Source organism: Anomaloglossus baeobatrachus, chromosome 6 (assembly GCF_048569485.1).
Source record: "Anomaloglossus baeobatrachus isolate aAnoBae1 chromosome 6, aAnoBae1.hap1, whole genome shotgun sequence".
Lineage (NCBI taxonomy): Eukaryota > Metazoa > Chordata > Amphibia > Anura > Aromobatidae > Anomaloglossus > Anomaloglossus baeobatrachus.
The window spans coordinates 141,423,978-141,444,135 of NC_134358.1; the positions used below are offsets into that span (position 1 = coordinate 141,423,978).

General features: G+C 37.1%; 1 protein-coding gene across 3 annotated transcripts in view; it reads left to right on the plus strand.

The window, feature by feature from the left end:
- Positions 1 to 20,158, plus strand: part of ST18 (ST18 C2H2C-type zinc finger transcription factor) — a 479,266-nt gene that overhangs the window by 181 nt on the left and 458,927 nt on the right. The window lies entirely within an intron of this gene.

Genomic DNA, 20,158 nt, shown 5'->3' on the forward strand with positions numbered 1-20,158 from the left:
CCCGTGAGAAGCAGCTCGCAGAAGGGAGTGTTTGTGTTTGTGTTTATGTTTTGCTTTTTTCACTCTTTTATCTGTTTTCTATCATCTCGTGCTCTTCACTAACAATGTATCACACTGAGCATGTAACACCAGTTATTTTTGCACGTGTTTTTTTTTTAGAAAGCGATTTCAGTCCCTTATAGTAATGAATATTGTGACTACATAGTAAGAAAAGCTTTCACAACAATCTGTTACGTGGTAATTGCATTTCTAATGCATCACCAAAGTCTTTGTGTAAATGCATTTCGAATGAAGTGATTTCAGCAGCACTAAATGAAACTGTGTGTGGAAGTGAAAACTCAGCTGGGATTAACCCTGCATCCTGTATAACTTAATTGATTCACATAATACCTGCCCGGAATGATTATATGTATATTATTTTTCCATTCTATTTTTTTTTTTTTTTTAAAAAACAGATTATTTTACAGTTGTAATCAAATCAAATTTATCTGTAATTTCTTTATTTTTTTGCTGAAAATATTTTATTTATTTTATATACAATAAATAAATATATTAAAATTACATTAACGAGTTGTATGGTATATGATGAGTAGTAATATTCCCTAATACGAAATATTAACTTCTTCCTAACTAATGCTCTCCCATAATAGGAGAACAAATATGAAACACAAACAAACTTTATCAATTAACCATAAAAATTGCCGAAAAATTGATCTCACTTACGTTTCATTTGTACATTCGCATTGGATATTGTTTGATTCCCTCTATGATATTTTCATTATTCTGATATGACAATGATGAAAACATGTAGTTCTGTGTAAATGAATGCCTGTGGGCAAGGATTACAGTGACTTTTATACTGAATGTGAAATTTCATGGTGATTGTTATCACATGGCTTTATCTGGCTGGATTATAACATTAACAATGTATATCTACTGCCTCTCAAAAGGCGGATATTAACTTAACAAAGTCTCTTTATGAATATATAGGTGTACGGAATTATATATCCCGTTGGAACTTTTCCAAGTTGTTTATGGGACAAACAAGGGTTAATTACTAGGGATGACCGAATACATCGATTATTCGGCTTCGCGAATATTTTCCGAATACCTCGCCGCTATTCGACTATTCGCGAATATTCGATGTGCAATGTAAGTCTGAGGGAAACCCGAATAACAACTATTTGGAACTATTCGGGCTTCCCATAGACTTACATTGCACATCGAATAGTCGAATAGCGGCGAGGTATTCGGAAAATATTCGCAAAGCCCAATAATCAAAGTATTCGATCATCCCTATTAATTACTATTTACAAAATAAAAAGTTCTGGAAAGTTTTCCTAAATTTATCCAAGCTTGCAATACAGTCAGCGGTGCTGTCCATGGTACTTTTAAGTAAGCCAGTGAGCATTATCCCGTGAAGTCAAAATATAGGATAAAGATACTATATATATATATATATATATATATATATATATATATATATAGATATATATATATCTATATATAATATGTAATATATAATAGTATGTATATGGTGTAAAAGGAGTCAAAATATTTGCAACCTACATTAGAATTTACATGACGAGTTAAGATTATTTTATTATGCATATTTTAATTATAAGCATTCCGGGAAAATAACACAAGCCTGTCTCGTGAAATGATAACCTTGATCCAACTTTAACCCTTTCCACACGACGATCCCGATATGAACATCATTAGACAATAACGTGGACGTCTTCATTTGAAACTTTAGAGGTTTGATAGAATCAAAAAAAATAAAACATTCGCTCTTCACTTTATAATAAATGAACAAGAACAGTTAACAGGAAAAGTTTAGCATCATAAAATGTAAAATCCCAAGCGGTGTATAAACATTACAAGAAACTTTGGACTGCTAATCCTAGGAAATGAGTTTTATGGATTGAATTCAACAAGGCTTCAGAAATGGTTCCATCTGCTGCCTACCAGCTGGTGAAAGGATAAATTTAATTCATTAATTCATTTGGAAAAAAGGATCCAAGTAGTAAAAGACTGAATAGATCATAATGCACATAGGTGGTAGTGAAATAATATTCTGTTTAGGGCATCTATATAAATGTTCCCTGATTAGATTTCATGTTCTTATGCTCAATATGATAAGTATAGGACATTTCTTTGATAAATATTCTACACCTTATTAAAGCATGGGATTAAAATGCTTCATTAAGTAGACTAGGTACTATAAGAGACTATTAGTAAATTATTACTTGTTACAATACACTATTACGGTAATACTAGATGTTACCATAGTGGACTATTACTGTATTACCAGACTATGAGTTTATTAATATGTTTTATTATAGGAGTTTATATTAATTATTATAATTTGTAGTCACATCTTTTTAGCATAAAGGCAACAAAACTTGTTTTTGTAATAAAAATTTAAAAACGATATAGGCTTAGTATAATAATGGATGAGATTGATTTAGTTCACATGTTTCTGGCACAAATAAAAGTTTACTTGTAAGGAAAACACATTGTGTTTAAAGCATTGAATTTATAATGAATCCCAAACGTTTTAAAAGGTTCATTATTCTAATTATCTTATAATACAGGGGATTCAGTCAGGACTCAAGAAACAACATTTATTAACCCACAAAATGTTGACTTTTTTTGTACACTACTCAGAAATATGATCAAACTTAGAGTTTTTTACTTGGTAAATAATGGCTTAGAATAGATCTATTAACTGCTTTAAGATATACGCCGGGACAGTACAGAGATTTGTCTAATTCAGTCAGGAGGATGGATATCATTATATAAGTCCTAAAGTGGGATAAAGATCACAGTACTAAAGACCTATACGCTATATAAATAAGTTCATATTAGCAATGATGAACATACTGCAAAATAAGGAATTCCAAAGTATTATCTCAGATCAGGAAGTTTACCTAAGAGTGTAAGAAGTAGAGGATAAACTATAGAAACATTTCATAACCATAATTATTATTATTATTATTGTCACAATGTATAACATTTGTCTGATTCCTATAAAATCCTGGTGGTGTAAAGATTTGAGAGGTGTTACCCTACACTTGGTACGCATGAAAACTGTGTATGGCTGCCAGTGTGTGTATGTGTGTGTGTGTATGTGTGTGAGTGAGTGTATGTATGTATTTATGTCTGTTGGTGTGTATATATATATATATATATATATATATATATATATATATATATATATATATATGTATATATATATATATATATTTGTGTGCTTTTCTGTGTTTCTGTGGATATTTGTATATGTGTGTCTGTGTGTGTACTGTATCTCTTTATGACTGTGTAAGTATGTATGTATATTTGTGGGGGGGGGGTGTTTGTGTATGTTTGTGTGCTTGTCTATGTGACTGTGTATCTGTATGCTTATTTATGTGTATGTATTTGTGTGCACATGTGTGTGTATCTGTGTATGCCTGTGTATATACATATGTATGTCTGTGGTTGTGTATCTGTGTGTGTGTGTTTGTCTGTGTATGTTTGTGTCAGATTATGGGTATGTGTCCATGTGTGTTTGCATATAGGTGTGTGTCTGTATGTGTGTGTGTGTGTGTGTGTGTATGTGTGTGTGTGTATGTGTGTGTGTGTGTGTGTGTGTTTGTGTGCGTGTGTATGTATCTGTGTACGCTATGTTTCTGTAGGTGTGTGCACATGTATGTATATCTGTGTATGCCTGTGTGGGTATGTATGTATGTGAGTGTGTGTCTGAGTGTATTGACTGTGTATGTTTGTGTGACAGTCGGTTTAGTGTATATGTTTTTGTATGTTTGTATGTGTTTCTATGTATGTGTGTGCACGTGTCTATGTGTGTGTTTTTGTGTATGTCGTCATGTGCAAGTATGTATATGCCAGTGTGTATATGTATATGTATGTGTATATTTGTGTATGTGTATATATTTGTGTGAGAGTAAATTCATTATTAGTTACTACTTCATGATATCACTATTGTAAATAAAAGATACTAGAACAGTTGTCCAGTTTTTAAATCAAATAATATATAGTTGTCAGTACTAAATTGACTACTTAGACCTGAGACTGTCACAAACTGTTTTGTACTACACAGTTATCTATCTTAAGCAGTTTTCCCCAGATGACTGATTTTTATAGTTGAGGTTGGGCCATAAAAGTTTTGATGATTTTCTAGCCTCAGTCAAATACCTAATTGTATGGAACAACTGTACACCTCATATGTGAAAATAAAATACCGTATGATATACCGTATCTTAATCTACCTATCTATCTATCTATCTACCTAACTATCCTCTATCTATCTGTTCATTTATCCTCTATCTATCCATCTATCTATCTATCTATCTATCTATCCTCTATGTATCTGTTTATCTATCCTCTATCTATGTATCTGTTTATCTATCCTCTATCTTTGTATCTGTTTATCTATCCTCTATCTATCTTTCTCTCTATGTCTGCACATCCTCTATTATCTAACTATCTATTTATCTATCTATCTATCTATTATCTATCTATCTATCCTCTATCTATGTATCTGTTTATCTATCTATCTTTCTCTCTCTGTCTGTATATCCTCTATCATCTATCTATCTATCCATCCATCTATCTATCTATCCTCTACCTATCTCTCACCTATCTATCTATCTATCCTCTATCTATGTATCTGTTTATCTATCTATCTTTCTCTCTGTCTGTATATCCTCTATCATCTATCTATCTATCTATTTATCCATCTATCTATTATCTATCTATCTATCTATCCTCTACCTATCTATCTATCTATCTGTCTATCTGTCTGTCTATTATCTATCCTCTATCTATCTATCTATCTATCTATCCCTCTATCTATCTATCTAACTATCCTCTATCTATCTATCTATTTATCTATCTATCTATCTATCTATCTATCTATATCTCTCTCTGTCTGTATATACTCTATCTATCTATCCTCTATCTATTCAGCTCTCATCTATCTATCTATCTATCTATCTATCTATATCTATGCCTTTCTCTATCTTATACTTTTTTCTGTAATATGGAATAGCACATTGCTTGGCTCGGATGATGAATCACAACTTTTTTAAAAGCATTGAAAAATAATGAAAAAACAAACAAACTTTTGTTTTCTGCAGACTTGGCAGTCCTATTCATTTTAGGTTATGATTTCATAGACGATAGCTGGCCTACACTGTATTATCAATAGCCTTTAGCTCAATGTGCATAACTGGTTGGAATTACTATAAAGGTTCTGTTCATACCCTGTGGGTTGGGTGAAGAATTAGGATTTATGCATTTACTTCTGCTGCAGTATTGTTTATACAGCTTTGGTTCAGTTTTGATCCCTTTTTTTTGCCTTTGAGGCTCTTCCACAGTGTCAGCTGTTGACTGATAGTAGGAAAACGGCCTCGTGGTGTGAATGAAAGGGACCTAGCGGTTGGTAAACAGAGATAAGGAATAAATAGAGCACAGGCAAAAGGAGATAGTTCTGTGGGAGCCCAGATTGCCGGCAGTCTGTTCAAGTGAGATGCAGAGCCTGTCCTTTTCCCAGATTAAATTAGTGTACGAAATCTCCTGTGACCTCCTCCCCTTCTCCCCATACTCTTTCGCCAAGTTGAACAGCCTCTGCTGTAAAGTATTCATTTTATCCAGGGACAAGTTGGACAATAGAACTCTCCCTGATACTTATAGACAGCTGTCATGCTTCAAAGTGCTTTCAGTATTTCATTTTTCATTGGAGTTAAAAAGGTTTTTACCTTGTAAATGAACACAGGGCATAATAGCAAATGTGCCAGTTTAGACTCAGCTTGCAAAGTCATTAAAAGATCTGTCACATCCGTATTTAACAAAACACTGTACTCACATAGAAATTGAAAACCACAGAAGTTTATGTAGACGTCTAGTCCAAACAATTCGCACTCTATAGGTTCCATCCAATACCTGTTTTGTGTTATTGGCCATTTCTACTTTTTCTTTCATTGAGTATGTATTTTAAATAAATTAACCATTTGAGTGATTCTACAGACCTTCACCAACCTTGAGGGTCACTATGTAGACTGTGTACATAGAGAATGCATCAGCCCATTGTACTCTGGCAGCTAATGAGATTGGTCGTTAAGTAAATGACACAAAGCCTACAAAAAAGCTTAGTAGCTCACTAGAGTATCACAGAGTGTCCCTGCACACTATACAATGACACAAACAGTGGACTAAACCTAGCCCACCCTGATTTATTCTACACCACTGCTTCCCTCAAGTCATCGGCAAAGGCAGAACAATAGGCTAAAAAGCACACGGTAAGTCAGTCTGACAATTTTGCCCTGGGGACAAACTATGGAAACCTTAGCCCAGCTAAGTGTCTGAAAATCCGTTGGTAGACAAGTAGGTCGTATTAAAGAGCTGATTTTTCCCCCTCATTTCACATGAATAATGATGATTTTAAGCTCTTTGTTTATTAGTACAGTACTTGCTAAAAAGTTTGAGATTGTAGATTGAAGTTTTAACGGACCTGGCGCATGAATTATGTAGATCACAGTGTTTCATCTTCTGAAATTTAAATGCAGCAGATGCTTTGTTGTTTTAATATTGGGTCTAATATAATGGTGTAGAAAGACTATATAACTACATTAAAATGATAAAAGAGCAAACATATGGCACAACACAGCAGTGGATGCTAGCTCCCACTTATTAGTCAATGGGATTTATATCTTTCCAAAGTGCATGTTAATGTGATAAAACACAAACTGCTTTTAAAACAGTCATTGAAAAAAACCTGCATTTCACTTTGATATTTGAAAAGACTGAGAGAAGAGCTTGAAAGCTTTTTATTTGGACGTCAAAGTGATTAGAGAAAAAAAATGTATGTTTTCTCAACACTTGTAATTGTAAAAGTGGCGCAAGAGGACTGTCTATTATTTTTAGATTTTTTTATTTTATTGATAATAGATTAATAAGAGGTTGGATTGTGGATGAATTAAACAAGTGAATATCACGTTACGGATAAACTGTCAATATAAAGCTTGGGAGCACCAAGTTGTGGGTGTTCTGCTTTATCTTTGCCAAAAACTAGCAAAGGCTTTATAAATCCTATGATAAGAGCCGCGAAACACAATACAATACTCCTTTGGTATTGGTAGGGACGTTTAAAAAATATATATATAAAAGAATAATATATACACACACATATATTTATATATACATACACAAACGTCATTGTTTATATACTTTTGTAAATTTGAATATGTGAGATATACAGTTTTGCATTTTCACACAACTAGTGTTTTGCCTTTTTTCTAATTTATGTAAACTAATATTAATTACTATTTATGAAAATATATATTCCCCAGTATTAGAAAGTTAATTTATTTATCCCAAAGTTTGCTTATTTATTACTTTCTTCATTCATTGTTTTACTTGATATTTGTATAAGGGAAGTAACCAAATCCAGAACGAAAAAAAAGCACCTCAAACTGCGTCAATCTACATAGGTCATACAACCACAAGATTATTACCATATTGCAAATATTCTATTAAAAAAAGTGCAGTCTATTTATGTGTAATGTGCATCTGCCCTGATGAAGTTTTATGTTACAAGTATTATATTATGGGAAATGTAAAAGTGATGTGACGTGACATGTCTTGTTAATGATGAGTATATGAAATTAGGAAGTAGGAAAAATGTAATATTAGATAGTATGCATAAATCTATATCACACAAAAATCTTTAGTAAAAACTTTATAAATAAAAATTTGAACTTGTAATGTAACTCTAATCTACTCTGTAAACTTTTAACGGTTGTTACTTGAAGATTTTTCCCATTCAATTTTTTCACTATTTTTATTAAAAAGTCAGAGGATTAACTAGAAAAATATTTTTTTTTTATTTAAAAACATAGGACAAACTTTTAAAAAGTAAGGCTGAATATTAAGAAAAATTAGGCAAAAAACCTGCATCAATCACCGACTGTCTCATCAACTGTCACAGATGTCATTAGTACATTGATCGGATCACCTCTTGATTATTTCTTGGGTAATACTATATTTTGGCACAGATTTGTGCCTTGATGTAAACCATCCTTCTAGATAATATCTCTATATGTCTTATAACCAAAAAAGTAGAGAAAATTGATGTGAAGGAAATTCTTGGAACTAAACTAGTATAACTTATTTGAAATGCATGGTGATACAAACATTGAAAAAAGCTGAAAAAAAATAGTGATTGAACAATCACCAATGAAGCCATACCTATAATATATAACATACATGATGTATTTAGATACATCTAGCTTCAGGATAAATGATTGGAATGTAGTTACATAGATAATAACTTGATAAACTTATAAAACACTGTTATCATTTTTTGTCTGTATACTATTGCAATAAAACATTTTTTTAACTATTACAATATTTTGATACTCCCAACAATTTGTCATGGATTTACTGTTACAAAGCTTGATTGCCCTAAGACCCCAAGAATGAGTTTGTCATTTCTTAAAGATTACTGATAAGTGTTCCCTAATAAAATGTGTGTATATCCATCAGACAAATTTGTAATTAAGGTTTCACACCCAAATTTAATACAAGGGAGAAACATACAATTTGGTAATAAGGATATTTAACACTTGACATAATATAATCGAAAGAGAATATTTGTGTATTAGATATTCAAAGTAGTGTAACTTAGTGATACGAATGTTGCAGTTTGAAGAAAGGAAGTGGAAAGACTTTACCTGTTACAAAAAGATTTGTCTACCTGGTGACATTGTTCAGATGGTGACATTATAGGGTCACATTGGTCAAAAACAAAATAAAGCCTGATATGATAATTGGTAAGACCGTGAAGAAAAATGTATAACCTTACGAATACCAGGAGTCAAATTGGTATGAAAAGATTGTATTGCTCTTAGGCCTAATTCAGACGTCCGTGTATATACTCCTATGAGAGTGTCATGCTCTGGTCAGTACACCCGTGGCCAGACCATTCATCGCAGTCTGTACTTAAATCATGACACACAGACGTCTGAATTAGCCCCTACAGTTCCTTTTAGTTCCTAGATAGACACAATATATATATATTAATCAGATGAATTAAAAGTACAAAATAACAACAATAAAAAACTCACTATAACTTATCTTTTACAGATATTATTTTATTTTTAATATCTACTTGCTAACATTCAAGTTCATCAATTTATTTTATATATACTCTCTAAACAATTAACATATCTTCTAAATCTTTACCAAGCATTGACTACATAACAGTCTTCATTTAGTAGACTTTTCCCAGACACACACACACACGCACACACACGCACACACACGCACACGCACACACACACACACACATGTGTGTGTGTATATATATATATATATATATATATATATATATATATATGTAGCATATCAGAAAATTTAGTACACCACTCACATTTCTGGAAATATTTTATTATATCTTTTCCTGGGACAACACTGAAGATATGACCTGTATAACAGGGAAATTTGGTGAGACCACAAAATAACTCTACACACTGCCAACAGTGTCTGAACTACTGCCAACAAGAGTGAGTACACCCCTAAGTGAAAATTCCCAGCTTGTGCCAATAGTGTCAATATTTTGCGTGGCCATCATTATTTTCAAGTACTGACTTAACTCTCTTGGGCTTGAAGTTCACTACAACTTCATAGGTTGTGACTGGAATCCTCTTCCACTCTTCCATGACGAAATCACGGAGCTGGTGGATGTTAGAGATATTGCACTCCTCCACCTTCCACTAGAGGATGTCTCACAGATGTTCAATAGGTCTGGAGACATGCATGGCCAGTCCCAGCACCTCAACACTCATTTTCCTTAGCATAGCAGTGGTCATTTTGGAAGAGTGTTTGGGGTCATTATCATGTTGGAATACTGCCTTATGGCCCACTTTCTGAAGAGAGGGGATCATGCTCTGCTACAGTATGTCCCAGTACATATTGTCATTAATAGTTAATTAACTCTAGCGCCCCACAGCTGGCAACACTCATGAAACCATGACACTCTCACCACCATGCTTGACTGTAGAGAAGACACTTGCCTTTGTACTCCTCACCTGGTTGCTGCCACTCATGCTTGGCATCATCTGAACCAAATAAGTTTGTTTTGGTCTCATGAGACCACAGGACATGGTTCCAGTAATCCATGTACTTTTTCTGCTGGTCTCAAGTAAACTGTTTATGGGCTTTGTTGTGCATCATCTTTAGAAAAGGCTTCCTTCTAAGATAAAACTCAAGTAGACCAATGTGATGCAGTGTGCGGTCAATGGTAGGAGCACTGACATTCTGACTTGCCCACCCCTGTAACCTCTGCCACAATGTTGGCAGCATTCCTATGTCAATTTTGAACATACTACCTTTTGAGATGATACTGAGCACATGCACTCAACTTGTTTCTTCGACCATGGCAAAGCCTGTTTTGAGTGGAACATCTCTTGTTAAGCTGCTGCATGCTCTTGACCACCATGGTGCAGCTCAGTTTCAGTGTATTGGCAATCTTCTCATAGCCTAGGCCATCTTTATGTAGAGAAATAAATCTTTTTTACAGATTCTCAGAGAACACCTTGCCATGAGGTGACATGTTGAACTTCCGGTGACCAGTCTGAGAGAGTTTGTGAGCCTTAACCTCAAAGATAACACACCTGTTCCCCATTCACACCTGAGACTAATGAGTCACATGACACCATGACACTGTACAAAAGTTTTAACATGTGGAAAAATGCTGCAAACTAAGAATGTTTTTGAAAATAGGTGTTAATAGTTAATTATTATCAATTAACAAATTGAAAGTTGAATGAGCAAAAGAGAAAACCTTCCAGATCAATATTTGGTGTGACCTCACTTGTCTTCAAAACAGTATTAGGCTATGTGCACACGCTGCGTTTTTTTGACGCTGCATTTTTGTGCGGTTTTGGCCGCTAAAAGCACACAAAAACGCACCCGCGGCAAAAAATGCGGCAAAAAACGCATGCGTTTTTACAGCGATTTGGTGCGTTTTTGGCTGCGTTTTGCTGCGTTTTTGATCTCTGCGTTTTTCTGAGTTTTTCCAATGCATTGCATGGGGGGAAAATGCAGAAAAACGCAGGAAAGAATTGACATTTCCATTTTTTTTTTTAAGCTCAAAAATGCAGCTTAAAAAAAAAGTTGTGTGCGGACAGCAAAAATGAAAACTCATAGACTTTGCTGGGGAAGCAAAGTCATGCAGTTTTGAGGCCAAAAACGCACCCGAAAAACGCGCAAAAACGCCGCGAAAATGCACTGTGTGAATTTACCCTTAAAGCCTAAATTCTTCTAGGAACAATTGCAAACAGTTTTTGAATTAACTTGACACAGGCTTTCAGAACTCATTTTCCTTTATGCTGAAGATACTTCTTGGTGACATTGGCTGTCTGCTTGGGATTGTTGTCTTGCTGTAGAATAAATTTGGGACCTATCAGATAACTCCCTGATAGTATTGCATGACGGATTAGTAAATGCCTCCATTTCTTAGCACTAAGGACACCAAGAAATGGGCAACATTGAGAACCATAGATGCAGTAGTCAGCAAAGAAAACTCATTACTCCTTACTTAGGAATCAGAAGATATACAGCAGTGCCATCAGCTCAGAACTGGCAGCAACCAGTGGGACCCAGCTACACCCATGTACTGTTTGGAGAAATCTGGACAGAAGTGGTCTTTACGTAAGAATTGCAGTAAAAAAACATCTTTTATATGGAAACAAGGCTAAGTAATTCAGCTATAGACAAAAAAATAGGAATTGTGGTGCAGAAAAATGGCAGCATGTTCTCTGAACAGATGAGTCAAAATTTTAAATATTTGACTGTAGCAAAAGGTAGGAAGTGTTATCAGCTGCATAGAAATACATGAAGCTGGCATGCTCCTGTCAGGAGAGCCACCGTCCGATGCAATGAGATGCCAGGCAATGCGATCCTCTCGCGAGTCACATGCAAGTGTGACTCCAGTCTAAAGGCACCGTCACACTAAGCAATATCGCTAGCAACATCGCTGCTAACGAACAACTTTTGTGACGTAGCAGCGATGTTGCTAGTGATGTCACTGTGTGTGACATCCAGCAACAACCTGGCCCCTGCTGTGAGGTCGTTGGTTGTTGCTGAATGTCCTGGGCCATTTTTTAGTTGTTGCTGTCCCGCTGTGAAGCACAGATCGCTGTGTGTGACAGCGAGACAGCAACAACTAATGTGGAAGCAGCAGGAGCCGGCTTCTGCGGATACTGGTAACCACGGTAAACATCGGGTAACCAAGAAGCCCTGTCCTTGGTTACCCGATATTTAACTTCATTACCAGCCTCCTCCGCTCTCACTGTCAGTGCCGGCTCCTGCTTCTTGCACATGTAGCTACAGCACACATCGGGTAATTAACCCAATGTGTGCTGTAACTAGGAGAGCAAGGAGCCAGCGCTAAGCATTGTGCGCTGCTCCTTGCTCTGTGCACATGTAGCTGCGTGCGCTGGTAACCAAGGTAAATATCGGGTTGGTTACCCGATATTTACCTTAGTTACCAAGCGCAGCATCTTCCACGCGGCGCTGCTGGCTGGGGGCTGGGACACTGGTTGCTGGTGAGCTCACCAGCAACTCGTGTAGCCACGCTCCAGCGATCCCTGCCAGGTCAGGTTGCTGGTGGGATCGCTGGAGCGTCGCAGTGTGACATCTCACCAGCAACCTCCTAGCAACTTACCAGCGATCCCTATCAGGTTTGATCGTTGTTGGGATCGCTGGTAAGTTGTTTAGTGTGACTGGGCCTTTATACTGAGTGTCTGCAGGCAACAATGAAGAATGTTGAAGGTTCCTTGCAAGCTTGGGACAACAGTTCATCAAATGGAGTTATGGATTTAGTCAAGAATATTGGTGTCTTCAATGCTGATAAATACTGGCAGACACTTATCTATTAAGCAATACCATCAGGGAGGCATCCAAATTTACTTTGATTTCACTTTTGTGAACCTGCTTTGCATTGTATTAATTGTTAAAACCAAAATATTTATACGCTTAGATTTGAAAGCATTCTAACTTTACAGCTTCTCACTACACATGCTGAGTTTTGCACTGTAGTATATATACAGTACATATATATATATATATATATATATATATATATATATATATATATATATATATATATATATATGTGTCACAGCAGTCTCCCTTCTGTGTCTCCTATCATTATTATTATATTCCTGGTAGGGAATGGTAGTCAAAATAGTTTGGGGATGAATTCACATGCAGCAAACATTGCTGGAGAAATTATATGAACTATCATATTCTTTTGAATATGACTTAACGTAATCCCTGTACTTTCCTCCAATAAAACAACCTCAATCAGATTAATAGAATTGTTACTAGAGATGAGCGAATCTGTTCGGTTTGCATTTGCCAACTTTACATTCTGTACGGGCCTTGGCCGGTTTGATTCGGGCTCGGCTACCCGAGCACTTTGCTCAAAAGTCGGCAATGTTTGGTAACTGTTCGTTTGCAGGAAATCTACTCCTGGCCTCATAACAGCCACGTCAAGTACTGGCATGGCTGTGATTGGCCAGGGAAATCCCTGTAAAAAGAAAGGAAGCAAAAGCGTTAACGCACAAAATACTTACCGAGCTGTACTGCTCCTGTGGCTGTACTTCGGACACCGGTCATTGTCCCTCACACCTATTCATGGCTTTCCTCGCTCATCGGGCTCTTTGATTGGCTGCAGTCAGACCCGCCCCCAGACAGCATCTGTGATTGGTTGGAATCACAGACCCTGTCTGCGGGTCTATTACATTGGGGTATAAAATAAATAAATAAATAAAATAGCACAGGGCCACCCCATCTATTGATACCAGCACAGAAAAAGCTAACGACTACAGGCTGCAGTTCCCAGCTGTGCGCTTATCTTGGCTGTGTACCAAAATAAGAGGAACTGCATGAAGCTTTTTTTAAAAAAAATATTTAAATAAGTCATTTTCAAAAACAGCGTGCGGTACCCTTCAATTTTGATACCCAGCCATGATAAAGCCCTAAGGTGGGGGGCTGGTATTTTCAGGCTTGGGAGGCCCATGTTTATTGGGCCCCCAGCCTAAAAATAGAAACCTGCAGCCACCCAGGATTGCCACATCCATTAGATGTGACAATCCCTGGACTTTACCCTGCTCTTCCCGATTGTCCTGGTGCGGTGGCAACTGGGGTAATAAAGGGTTAATCGCAGCTCACAGCTTCCACTAACCACTGGATTAATAATGGGGAGGATCTATGAGACCCCCCCTTACTAATCTGTAAATTAAAGTAAATAAACACAAACACCAAAAAAATCCTTGTTTTGAAATAAAAAATAAAAACTCATCCTCTTTCACCCCTTTACCACCAAAACATCCAGGTCGGACGTAATCCACACAAGGTCCTACGACGATCCTGGCTCTGCTACATCTAAAATAACAGCGAGTGGCCATAGCATAGAATGCTGTAACTTCAGGAAGAGACTGAGCTGAAGTGATCAGTGGGGAAGTCACTCAGGTAACTTGCAGACACAGCTAGAGATTCCTACGGCCCTCCAACTGTGACCAAGGGTAAACGGACCTCAATGAACTCTGTAACCCATGCAATTTTGATGCTTTTTTTTGCCAGGAGGTGTAGGAAACTGCACATAAATAGTGTCAAAACTGCTTTTGTGAATTTGTTGCCTAGAGATGCAGATTTGGTGCTGAAGGTTTTACACCATATTCCTGCACCCAATTGACACTTACTGGCAAAAAGCACTTCAAAACCGCATGCGTTCCGATGCAGTTTTGATACATTTTTTTGCCAGGAGGTGTAGATTAGATGCAGGAATATGATGTAAAATTTCAGCACCAAATCTGCATCTCTTGGCAAAAAAAAGCAGATAAACAGTTTTGATGCAGTTTTGGTGCAGTTTTCTGCTGGGAGGTGCAAATTTGGTCCTGAACTTTCTGCACCAGATTTTTATTTAACCCCAGATGTTTATTTAGCCTCAAATATTGCATTTTCACAAGGGTATCAGGAGACAATGTGCCATAGAATTTGTTGTGCAATTTCTCCTGAGTGCATCGATACCTGTGTAATGGAAAGTTACTCTTTGGGTGCACAGCAGAGCTTGGAAGGGAAGGAGTACCATTTGTCTTTTGAACTACAAAATCAACTATAATTGATAGCAGATGCCATGTCACGTTTGCCAAGCACCTGATCTGCCTAAACAGTGGAAACCCCCCCAAGTGACCCCATTTTCAAAACTAGAGCACTCAAGGAATTTATCTAGATGTGTGATGACCCTGATGTGCCTAAACAGTGTAAATCCCCCAAAAGTGTCTCCATTTTGTAAAATAGGCCCCTTAGGCATCTTATCTAGATGTGGGGCGAGCTCCTTACACCACCAGGTGCTTGAAAGAATTTTGTAGCATTGAGCGATGAAATTAAAAAAAAAAGATTTTACCTATAAAAATGTTGCTTTAGTCACAAATTTTGTATTTAAACACGGGTAACAGGGGTAAGCCACAATACAATGTGTTGTGCAATTTCTCCAGATATGGTGTAAAATGACTGCTTGGACTCACGACATGGCTGGGAAGGGAAGAAGTGCAATTTGAATTTTGGAGTATCATTTTGGCTGGAGTAGATTGCGGGTGCCGTATCACATTTGACAATCCCCTGACATGCCAAAAGAGCAGACACTCCCCCATAAGTGAACCCACACCTCTCAAGGAATTCATCTCAAGGTGTAGTGGGCAATTTTAATACTCAGGCAATTCACGAAATTGTATAATATTGGGCTGTGAAAATAAAAAAACAATACAATTTTTCCATGAAATTTTTTCTTTGGCCCAAAGTTTTAATTTTTAAAAAAGCTAATTGAAAAAAATGGACCAAAGAATTTGTTACAGATTTTCTCCTGAGTTTTCCAATACCGCATATGTGGTTTAAAACTTTTTTTGAGGCACAGTGCAAAGCTCAAAAAGGGAAGGAGCCCATATGGGAGTTGAAATTTAGTTGTAATGGTTTCTGGTGCCATGTCGCATTAGCAAAGCCCCTGACATGCCAGAAAAGCAGACCCCCTAACAGGTGACCCCATTTTACAACCTACACCCTTCAGTGAACTAATCTAGCAGTGCAATGAGCATATTGACACCACAGTAGTGTCACAAAATATTACAATATTGGAGGTCAAGAAAAATAATTGCATTTTTATCACTAAAATTATCTCTTTTTGTTTCAGATTTAAAATTTTCAAAAGGGGAATAGGTAGAAAATGGCCTCATATGTTACACAATTTCTCCTGAACATTGCAATACCACACATGTGACTGTTTCGCCCCACTGCAGGGCTCAGGAGGGAAGAAGCATAATTTTATTTTTGGAGCACAGATTTTCCTATAGCTTCCAGACTCAGTTTGCAAAGCCCCTAAATTTCAGAACAGCAGAAACCCCCTGAAGTGACCAAATTTTAAAAATTACACCCCTTTGAAAGTCCATCTTTTAGTGTAGCGACGATTTGGTCTCTGGAAAACATCCTTTGAGTCAAACATAGTTAATGTTGCAGAATTAAAAATTGCAAATAAGCCTCTGTAGTGCTTAGTACATTGTAGTGCCCATATATCGTGCCCAACTTTTGCTTCTTGATACACACATTCTTTACATTAAGTAGTCTCTCCTCACTACAAATATGCCAAACATGTGGACATTAACTGTGGTTTAGGAAGATTGTGGTACTCATAAAGGAGTGGGGATTTGGATTTGGGAGATCTGTTTATACCATGATTAAGGCTATTTAACGTCGAAACGTGTTGGTTTCGCACTGCAGTTTTTGTTGCTTGGTGGCATTTTGATTTTATTGAGCTTGAAATAAAAATGGAAATGTATACTGGAAGATTTAATACTGGAGCATTTTTTCATTCTCACATTTGGATTTGGGAGAGCAGATTTTGCTGGATTTCTTTTTGGAGGAGACATAGCACTTTTCTAGAACCTTTGTTCTAGTGGTAAAATGGAAGCCACCTATATTTCCGTTAACAGATGATGGATCTGAGTGGGGACTTGTTTTTAGTTTACATGTATCCTCGGTTTCCATTAGGGCATCCATATACATCTCCGAAATACATGATTCAGGTGAAATCCCCAATGGATCCACTCACTATAATGAGGCAGCACAATTTGTTTGGCCTCTGTTCAGTGACGTTCAGTAACACTGCCGGACCAAAGGCCTGTCAGGAGTTCAAAGTCACTCCATATGCCTCAATTCAGTGAACTTTAAGTTGAAAATTTTGTCTTAACCAAGTTTTTCAGAGATTTGCATGCAATCTCTAATGCAAGCTGTAGTTCGTAGGATAACACTGAGCCAAGCATTAGAGCCGTTCTTTGGGAGGCAGAATAAACAAATGAAGTGCGGTTGAACAATTGTCTTTATAACTATTTTTTACGCTGACCAGCTTCTGGTATAAGTGATAAGGCAGCTGTATTTCTCAGGTCAATACGATTGCAGCAATACCAGATTTATACAGGGTTGTTTTGGTTTGACTACTATCACATTAAAAAAGATTGTTTTTACCAAATAAAGTTTTTTTGCATCATCGCATTTTGAAATCCAGTTTTTATATTTTTCTGCTGACTAGACTGTAAGGGCTTGTTTTTTGTGGGCTAATTTTAAGTTGTTATTGGTAGCATTTTGGGCCACATAATGTTTTTTGATCACTTTTAATTCCACTTTTTGTGAGGAGGGATAAAAACCCCCAGCAATTTGGAAATTGCTTTTTTTGCCATCCACCGTGTCATAAAAGTGATGACAGTTTTACTCTTCAGGATAATACAATTACTGTGATACCATATATATTTATTCTTTTACGTTTTACACCATAAAAACATTTTTATATTAAAAAAAATGTTTTTTTCATTGTTGTATTCTGAGAGCTTTAGCTTTTTATTTCTTCACTGATGGAGCTGTGTTGCAGCTTGTTTTTTCAGGACAAGATCATGTTTTCAGCTATATCATTTTTGTTTAGACGCAACTTTTTGATCACCTTTTATTCCACTTTTTTTACTTTATTTTGAAAAAGCAGAGGTTTTTTTGTCAGGTTTTTTTTTTTCGATGTTCACTGATGGGTTTAAATAGTTTGACAAATTTATAAATCGTGTCGTTCCAGTTACCAAATATGTGTATTTTTTTTAGTTATTTTTTAAAAAATATATTTATGTATTATTTGGTATCATACTTTTTCTTTTTTCACCTTCTTTATTTTGTGATATTTTTACAAATATGTTTTACTATTTTTTAAATACAGTATAAGACTTACTCTGATCACTGGTATTGCAATGCACCATACAAGTAAGTTTTACACTCACAGAAACTTCTTAGAACATGCTCCTGGCATGGTTTAAAAGGTTTGCAGTAACTGGCTGACTTGGAGGACATTATGACATCCTTATGATGATCTCAGGTTGCCATGGCAACAATTGGGCCCCTGTGATCACATCGCAAGGGCACTCCCTTTCTCAGCCTCCTAAAAGCTGTGATCGCTGGGACTGCTCCTGGCTGTGAGAGCCAGGGCTCGACTGTAATGTAAACCAAGCTCCCAGCGGTGATCACACAGGCACACCTCCTGTGCACTTGTAATTGGCCACGGTTGAAAAGCCAGTGTAATATAGGATGTACCAGTACATCCCAAAGCGGAAAAGGGTTGAAGAGTAACAATCAGTTTAACTTTGATTTCTTAAATAAATAGTACTCATGAAAATAAGCAATTTTGTAATGTATCTTATCAGAGAAATCTGCTTCTTTCCCTCTTAAAACTGATCAGTCAATATTCTCAATTCTGGCACAAAATCTGTATTCAGTGAAGACTCTCCCATTACTGAGACAGGAGATGGCAGCTGTTACTGAGGAGATTCTATGATGATGGGAGAAGGGAGGAGCTAAAAGCAGAGGGAGGAGCTAGAGACAGAGGGAGGAGCTAGAGGCAGAGCTCTGCCCCTTCCCCTTCTTCTATCTACAGTGGAACCTCGCTTAACGAGTAACCCACTTAACGAGAATTTAGCTTAACAAGCAAAGCTTTCTGTAAATTTGTAACTCGGTTTACGAGAAAGCTTTGCTGTACGAGCAAAATATTCACCGCACACACTTCCGGTTCCGTACATCCACTGCGCTCTGACCTGCACTTACAGTCCACACAAGCACGCACAAACACACACAAACACACACGCACACACATACATACAGTATTATGCTCACCTTACCTTCCGTTCCATCGCCGGCCTCATGGTTCTTGTAGTCCGCTGGTACATCGCGATGTCCTCGTGGTGAACTACAAGACCCAGGAGGCCAGCGATGGAACGGAAGGTAAGGTGAGCATAATATGTGTACTTTCAGTTCCATTGCCGGCCTCCTGGGTCCTATAGTTCGCCACTCCACTCCAGGCTGTGCATCGGCATCCATAGCGACGAAGAAGGAACTTCCCCTGTCAGACACTACTCAAAGGCAGCGCGCTGGCCAATCAGAGGCAAGCGTCTCCTGCCTTTGACGTCAGCACTCTGGCAGCGGAAGTTCCTCCCTCGTTGTTATGGTAACCTGATACACAGCCCGTACCGGAGAACAGCAAGTCCCAGGAGACCGGCGATGGAACGGAAGGTAAGGTGAGCATAATATGTTCGTGTGCGTGCGTGCTTGTGTGTTTGTGTGTGTTTGTTTGAGTTTGTGTGTGTTTGTGCGTGCTTGTGTGTGTTTGTCTGTGTTTGTGCATGTCTGGAATGACACAATAGGGGACCAGGATGGGACATTTAACAAGTTGTGGAACGAATTGTCTGCATTGCAATGATTTCCTATGGGAAATCTTGCTTTGCTGAACGAGTAACTTGGGTAACAAGCACACTCCCAGAACGGATTGTTCTCGTTAACCAAGGTTCCACTGTATATAGAAACTCATCAGTAACAACTGCCATCTCCTATCTCAGTAATGGGAAAGTCTTCACTGAATACAGATTGATGGCAGAATTGAGAATTTTGATAATGACGGATCAATTCTGGCAGAGAAAAAAGGAGATTTGTCTGATAAGATATACTACAAAGTTGATTATTTTCATGTGTTCTATTGATTTATGAAATAAAAATTAAAACAACAATTACACTGTAA